Below are 7,329 nucleotides of genomic sequence, written 5' to 3'. Positions count from 1 at the left end.
CACGCCCTCACACGCGTCCCTCTTCCCGCTGTACTGCAGAATGAGCCCACCGCGATGGGCAGCCCCTGGGACCAATCAGGCGCAGCAACCCGGGCGGGACCGGAAGTTGGGGCGGAAGTGCGTCGGTCGCCATCTTGGCATCTGGCGGATCCCCTGGCGGATCCCCTGGCGGAGGGCGCGCCGCACTCTCGCTCCCCGCGCGTCCTTTGCTGCGAACACCGCAGCAGCGACCCAGCGGGGCAGTGGAACAGACGCGTTTGGGCAGCGCGACCCCGCGGTCGGCGCGTCAGCCGGCATTTTGCGTAGGCCCGCAGGCGCGGCCATTTTGCTTTACGGAGGACGGAGAGGCGCGCGCCGCCATCTTGCCGTCCTGCGGGGCGCGGGGACCAGATCCCACGTGCTGCAGAGTGTCGCCTTGAGCGCTACGCTTGTGGCGGTCTCGCTGTGGGGCGGCGAGGAGAGGGCCGGAGCCTGGCGGCACGACAGCCTGAGGCCCGGGATGGTAATCGCTGCGCGGCCGCGAACTGCTCCCACCGCCGGGCAACGAGGAGAAACCGCTGTCGCCTGCCACAGGTAACTGGCCCCCGCGGCCTGGTCAGCCCCCTGCACGTTACAGCCCGAGCCAGGCGGCACTCTGTGCCTGGGGCCTCGGGGCCAGTCCAACGGGTGAGTTAGCGCCGGGCGCTGTGTGGTGTTGGTCTCTGCCACCGTCTCTGTTCCGGGCGCCTCGGGCCACCGCGGCCACCCCACGGCTTCCGGCGCCCACCTTATGGCCTCCACCACCCTCTCACCCCCACCCCGCGGCCACCCTGCTCTCCACTGATTTGGGCTGGGGCCAACAATGTCGAGAAATGGTATTCTGGAAAAGCTTTTCCTTAGGTCACTGTCGTCTTGCATTTGCTATGATTTTTCTGCTCTTTTGGTCGCAGGGAGCCTGCCTTGATCTCTGCAATCATGAATGTGGCTGTGCAAATGCAGCTTGTACCGCCAGGGTGTAGGCGTCTCCCAGACGCTGGGTTGCTTTAAGGGTCCTGGCAGTGCAGGGAAAGGTGGCTCTGCGCTGGAGGTGAGTCCTGGCGAGTCATCTGACAGCATCCTGGGTGGAGCAGGGCACAGCCCACACCTCACGGGGAGGCTGACCCTATGGACTGGGACTCTACATCTGACAGCATCCAGGGTAGAGGAGGGCGCGGCCCATTCCTCACAGGGAGGCTTGCCTTGGGGAAGGGGCTCTTCTCTTCACTTCTTCCTTGGCCTCCCACAGCGTGGTGAGGAGTTTGCCTTCCCCCTGGCCTGGCTCCCTTCATGAGGGCTTCTGGAATTCAGCCAGTCTTTTCCTGCGGACTCCGCACTGGAGGTCCCAGAACAGTGCACTGAAGACATTCTACTTTGAAAACCTTCTGGCAGATCCTTTTGTTTCATGTTGCAGGTTGTTACTGAAGTTTGAAAGACCTGAATGCCATTTGTTGTCTGTAGCCTCATTGAAAATCTACAGTGGGTTGTTGTAAGTTGGAAGTTGTTACAATCTATCCAAAGAACTAGTAACATCAGCTTGTTTCAGAGGTCAGCCACCATGCTTTCTTGATGGTTTCTTTCAGAGCCTGTGTCCCAAAAGTTTTCTTACTGTTTTTGAGAAGGATGCAAGCCACCACAGAGAAGGTTGCTCTTGGCATGTGTCATGGTCTAACGTGGTCTGGGAGCAAAGGAGGTGGGGGTCTTTGGGAAACTAGTCACAAAGCATTGAGAAAGGTTAGAAGGTCCTGTTGCTTAGAACTCCCTGAGGAGCTAGTATCCACCTGGTCTGGTCCACAGCGGCCTCAGGGGGGCTAAATGACCTCAGGTGGAGCAGAAAGCCCTCAGGAGAGACCCCCCCCAACCCCCCACTTGCACACCTTGGTCTAAACTGAGATTTTACCTTGATGAGGAGAAAAGATGATGAAGTGTCTTGGTCAGTGCCTTGCAAGGGCTGGTTGCTTTGTACAGGGAGCAGCTTTTCTCCTGGTAGTGGAAGGACAGGAGGAACACAGAACCACAGCTCTTGGGGCTGACCTCTTGGTGGTGGTCCGGCATCCTCAGCTGCTTAAGCTGAGCTGGGGCCAGGTGCCCTGGTGAGTGCCTGGGAGGCTCTGCTGGCTGGCACCTGGCCTGGCTTTGAAATAGGGGACCAACCCTCTCCGTTTTAGCACCCAAAGTCCTGCATCCCAGGGACAGCAGGAGGGTTGGGCAGCCATGAGCTTCTGGGAACTATTTCCGAGGCTTCCTGAAGCCTTTCCTGTTGTGTTGATGCCATCCTGTGCTATCTGCCCGAGCGTCTGTGTCCCTACAGGGCACTTACCACAGCCTGAGAGGAGGTCCTCACCTTCCTTCTTTTTCCGCCCTACAGACGGTGAGCTCCTTAAGGTAGACAGTGGGTCTTTCATCTTTCTATTCCAGTAATAAGTTGCAAGCAGAAAGTGTTTCTTAAATCATTACTAAAGGTTTAAATGGGCGAACTCACTACAGATGTGGGTGTTCACAAAAACACTTGTTTTGCTTTTATAGTTGATTATTTTAGGGGTAGACATTTAATTCTTTCTTTCTAATTACTTTTTCATTTATCCTTGCAGGCTTCATATAAAGGGCTCAAAATGTGTGGTCCAGTGGTTAAAAGCTGCTCACAGGGATGACTGGACCCCACTAAGCATTCTTTCGTCTATAGTGAACATTTCACCACAAAAAGCTCTCGGAAAGGCTGAAGGATCAGTACTATGTGCTCAAGCCCACGGCCATGCCCTCCATCTTCCACCTGAGTGAGAAGGGGGGGCTGAAGGCCCTGGCCGCCCCAGGAGAAAGGACACCAGGAAGGCCGCCGGGGGCCTGAGGAACGTGCGAGTGAAGCAGATGGGAAAGGAGCTGCAGGTTCATTGTTGTCCTTGAGGGAAAACCTGCGGGCCCAGCCGGGGTCCCGCAAGTTGAAGCCAGCCGCTCTGCAGGGGTAACCCACGCCCAGGGCTGCCCAGGAAGCCGCCAGTCAGGAGTGGATGCAGAGTCTCTGGAAGGAACTCCAGGAGACAGTGTGGCCTCCACAGCATCAGGCAGCCAGGGAGATGCAAACACGACTGCTGTAGATGCTGGCGATGAGACCCCCTCTTCCCAGCCAGGGACTGCTGGGTAAGAGTGGCATTTCCGTGGGTAACTTTACCCCCCAAGATCTAGGGCATGCAGATTTATTGGTTGGCTTCCTTCTTACAGTTTCTCCTCAGTGCACGCTCGAGAGAGGCCATCTGTCTCTTGAGAGGCTGTTGACCGAAAGAGGCTGAAGAGAGACGTGGAGCCCAGCTGCAGCAGGACCAGCCTGGGGGTTGACGAGGGGTTGGCCCAGAGCCCCAAAGTTCATCATTCACAATGATGCCTCAGAAACCCTCCCAGAGCCCCTCCACCCTCCAACAGACGTCACCCCGAAGACAGCAGCAGAAGCTGTGCAGGCCGAGCACCGTGACACCGGCCCCACGTCCCTCAGTGGAGTCATCCTGTCAGTGCTGGGGGCCCAGGAACTCCTTGACTCGCTGCACTCCTACTGCTTCTGCTCCCGGGGGAACAGGAGCACGTGTGCCTCCTGCAGGAGCAGGTGGAGAAGAACGGCGAGCTGAAGAGGGGCAGCTGCTGACAGCCAGGTGCACACGCTGCAGGAGGAGCTGGACGAGCTGAAGGGAGGGGGCTCCCTACCTGAGCAGCCTGCCGCCCCCAGCGGAGGTCAGTCCTGGGGCTTGCGGCTCTCCCACTGCCTGCTCATCGTGAGGGGTTTCCTGCTTCGCAGCAGACTGCCCCTGAGCACTTCTGTGCACAGCATGTTTGCTGCTGACTTGGGAGAAGGCTCTGCTGGTAGCCGCCCCTCGCAGACAGGGAGCCCAGGTTGCAGAGCTCACCCTGCTCGCTCTGGGGCGCTCGAGAGGCAGCGGTAGCTGTCAGGGTTTAGCAGGCGGGAAAGGAGGCATTGCAGGTCAGCTGGGAAAGCCAGACCTACCCAATGAATGGTGCCTGGATGGTTGGTTTTCCACTTCAACAGGAGAAAATCAGCTTCTGTTGCATCCCTCACACAAATGTAAATTCCAATGAGTTAGGATCTAAATGTGAAATAAAATCGACATAGTAAAGTATTAGAAAAGTAATAAGAGACTCTTAAAGTCATGAGGTTCTTTCCATTCATATTTTAATGAATATACTTGAACTGAAGTCATTTTGAACATTTTAATAATTTCTTTAAAATTTTAAACATCTTTTTGAGTAGAATACATTGTCTTTTGTAAAAATTAAAACAACACAGAAATATATAAGCTAAGAAGTGGTAAAAACTCCTATTTCTCACCTACTTTCCAACTTTTATTTCTTGTCAGTAGTAAAATTTGGTGTGTTATCTCATCGACTGTTCCCTGTGCTTTACATGCATATTTCTCCACCTGTACGAATAGGTTGGATGTATTTTTGGTGTGGTTATTGGTTATGTTTTTGATTTTCCTGCTCTTTTACAGTTTAGTCCTTGTAAACGTTGGTTTCTCAATATTCCTTACATATTGAGGATACCATCTTTTCTCTGTTACACATCCATGGAGAACATTTCCCAGCACATTGTTCATTTAATCTGGATCAGGGCTTGTCTTCCCAGATGTCAGTAACACTTCAGGTGGGAAACGGGTGTATGTGTCAGGCTGTTCAGTATCTCCAGGACCCCCGGGGCAACAACCATTAGGACAACACAAAGCAAGAAACAAAACCCATCCTGCGTGTTTCCAGATGTATCCTGAGGGAAGGACAGCTCCAGTTGAGGACTGCTGATGTCCTGGTCAGAGTTATCTGCTATGTTCTCCTATCATGTTAAAGCTGTTTCTGGGGAGCTAGCACCTAACCTCTTAACGTTTGTCTTACCTGATGGTACAGTTTGGTATATTTGTCTGTTTCTCTTGGTCGGACTGTGAATGTTTCTCACTGTTACAGGTCTTTCCAGACAGCCAGCCCTTGACTCCATTGCTCATGTCTACGTTGTTGTTCCTGCCTCATGAATCCTCGCTTCATTCTGCTGCCTTTGGTTTTATTGTGGTGGTGTTCTGGCTCCTGAGGGAAGTGCTCAGCTTCTTCGTGTACGGTTGATAGTCCCTGATACCTGCAGTGGAGGCTGTGTCCCTTCTGTCCCTTTGTCCCCATGCCACGGATTTGCCTCTTGCTGCTCTCATTGCTGTTCATTTCTAAAGAGTTTGTCCTGTCTGTCTGGATCCCCCCTGTAACCTGAGAGATTTAGAAGGGTGTGCTTAGATTTTCAAGTGAATAGGTTGGGGGAGGGGAGCCAATATTTTGTGATTATTTTTTACTGTAATTGCTGTAAGGTCTGGTAATATGATCACTTATAGATTTCTGCTTTGTGGACTCTTTAGAGATTTCGTTGTGGCTTAGCACACAGTCCATTGTGGTGACTGTTTCATTGTGGTTTGAGGAGAATGTATCCTCTCCTCTAGTTGCTTATGTTGTCGTCCGTCAGGATGAGGCTAGATCTAGCTTTTTTGTGTTTATAAGCAGATCTGTTTCCTAACGTACTGTGTCACTTGACCTGTGGATTTCTAAGAGAGGTAAGGTCAGTTGCCCTGTGATTCTGGAGGTGCCTGTGTCTTCTTGTTTGTCCAGTTTTGCTTTATGTTTCAAGACCATATTGTTAGGTACATAAGTGTTCCTGCCAGTTATCAACACAGAAAACCCCTTTTTGTCCCATTTAAATTCTTATTTCTTTATCTCCTTATTTTCAACCATATTATATCCTTTTATTTTATAACAATATTTTAACTCAACTTGAGAGCCTTCATGTTTTTCTAGAGCGATTTGATCCATTTACAATTGTGATTATTGATAAATTGGAATGTGAGTTTACCATTTAATTTAATTTTTAATTTGTTAGGTTTTCTCATGATTTTTCTATTTTTTTAGTGGGTGTCTTTCAGCTTTTAGGAACAACCCTTTCTGCCTCTCTTTCAGTAAATGCTTCGAGTTGATCAGTTCCTGTGTTCTACACTCCCAGTTCATCACCTTCTGGTCCCCAGTTTGAGAATATCTGATCTTAGCTCTGTGTTCTTATTTTCTCCATCAAGCAACCATGATTGGATGTAAGTATACGTTTTATCGGTTACTTTGTTCACAACTGTTTATTGTATCCAAATTTTTCCTCCTTTTTGGAAATATTTGATGCTATTTTGGAACTCATACGACAGTGAAATTTTGAGAGGAATCGAGTCTGAGATACTGCTTAGGTGCTGATGCTGGGGAAGCTAGCACCTAACCTCTTAAAGTTGCATCAGTGTGTCTGCAGAGTCAGGATGAGGTCAGAGATGTTTAAAACCATGGGGTTGAATGAGGTTTTCTGGAGACACTGTAGCTGTAGAAGGGACCAGGGCCCAGCCTAGGAGCAGGCAGTGTTTGCAGAGGTGCAGCTGAAGAGGGTCCAGGAAAGGGGCTGAAACGGTGGAGCATGAAGTTGCAGGAACCATGAGGGGAAAGGGTATTGCAGAAAGGAGGGGTGCTCAGCTGGGTCGGATACAGCTCTGATCAGAATGGAGAAAAGGTAGCTGGACTCGGCCACATGGGATCACTGGTGACCTCAGTCTCCTTGAGAGGGTGGGAATGAAGCTGGGTCTAGAGTTGGGGAAGGGGGCCATAGGAGGGCAGTAGGGATGAGGCACTTTACTTAAGAGATTTAGCCATGAAAGGGAGTTGGGAAAGTGGACAGTAGCCCAAAGGGAGCGTGGGTCCAAGGGAGAGTTTGTTTGTAAGGTGGAGATGAGCTAGCAGGTGCTGCAGGGAGGACCGGATGGAGAGGAGGAGCCTGAGGGCCAGGGAGGAGCGTGCTGGGCCCTGAGGAGGTGCAGGGCTGGGCTCCGCCGCCTGGGGAGGCGCAGAGAGCAAGAGGACAGCTGTGCTGGTGGAAATGGTGCCCTGCACCTCTGCTCCTGTATTCCTGGAGCGTGAGGTGGGCAGTGGCTGGGAGTGGAGGGGCGATGCAGGAGGTGTTAGGTGAGCGGCAGGGGGAGGAGGGGGAGGGAGAGAGGGCGCCATGGCTTGGTCACCATGGCCCACCAGGAGCTCCCCACTGGGATCCCTGGTCACCAGGTGCTGTCTCTCTTTGATGTCTTACTCAAAATGTTGGCTCCCTTGATGGTTCCCAGGGCTATTATGAATTTGTTCATCAATGAAGGAATCTTTGGGTCATTTTTTAGGGATTTTATGTCAAAGGGGCTCTACATGTGTTTATTCAGTCCATCATCTTTACCCAATCACCTTGTTTTTGGACAGAGTCCATACAACAGAGCAGCC

At 51.8% G+C, this 7,329-nt stretch overlaps 1 long non-coding RNA gene across 22 annotated transcripts in view; it reads left to right on the top strand.

Annotated features, from left to right (window-relative positions):
* Positions 1–161: 161 nt before the first annotated feature.
* Positions 162–7,329, top strand: part of LOC131410579 (uncharacterized) — a 63,995-nt gene continuing 56,827 nt past the window's right edge. For 16 of the 22 annotated variants that reach the window (XR_009221333.1, XR_009221332.1, XR_009221334.1 and 13 more), the window contains exons 1-3: positions 162–573; positions 930–1,563; positions 2,607–6,125. This is a non-coding gene — a long non-coding RNA (uncharacterized LOC131410579). Of the gene's footprint in view, positions 667–929; positions 1,564–2,606; positions 6,126–7,329 lie in introns of all 22 variants that reach the window. The other 6 variants (XR_009221324.1, XR_009221329.1, XR_009221318.1 and 3 more) reach the window with 6 other exon arrangements.

The sequence above is a fragment of the Diceros bicornis genome, chromosome 10 (genome assembly GCF_020826845.1).
Source record: "Diceros bicornis minor isolate mBicDic1 chromosome 10, mDicBic1.mat.cur, whole genome shotgun sequence".
In the NCBI taxonomy this organism is placed as follows: domain Eukaryota; kingdom Metazoa; phylum Chordata; class Mammalia; order Perissodactyla; family Rhinocerotidae; genus Diceros; species Diceros bicornis.
The sequence above is the reverse complement of the archived record's forward strand: the minus strand, read 5'-3'. Positions and strand labels throughout refer to the sequence as shown.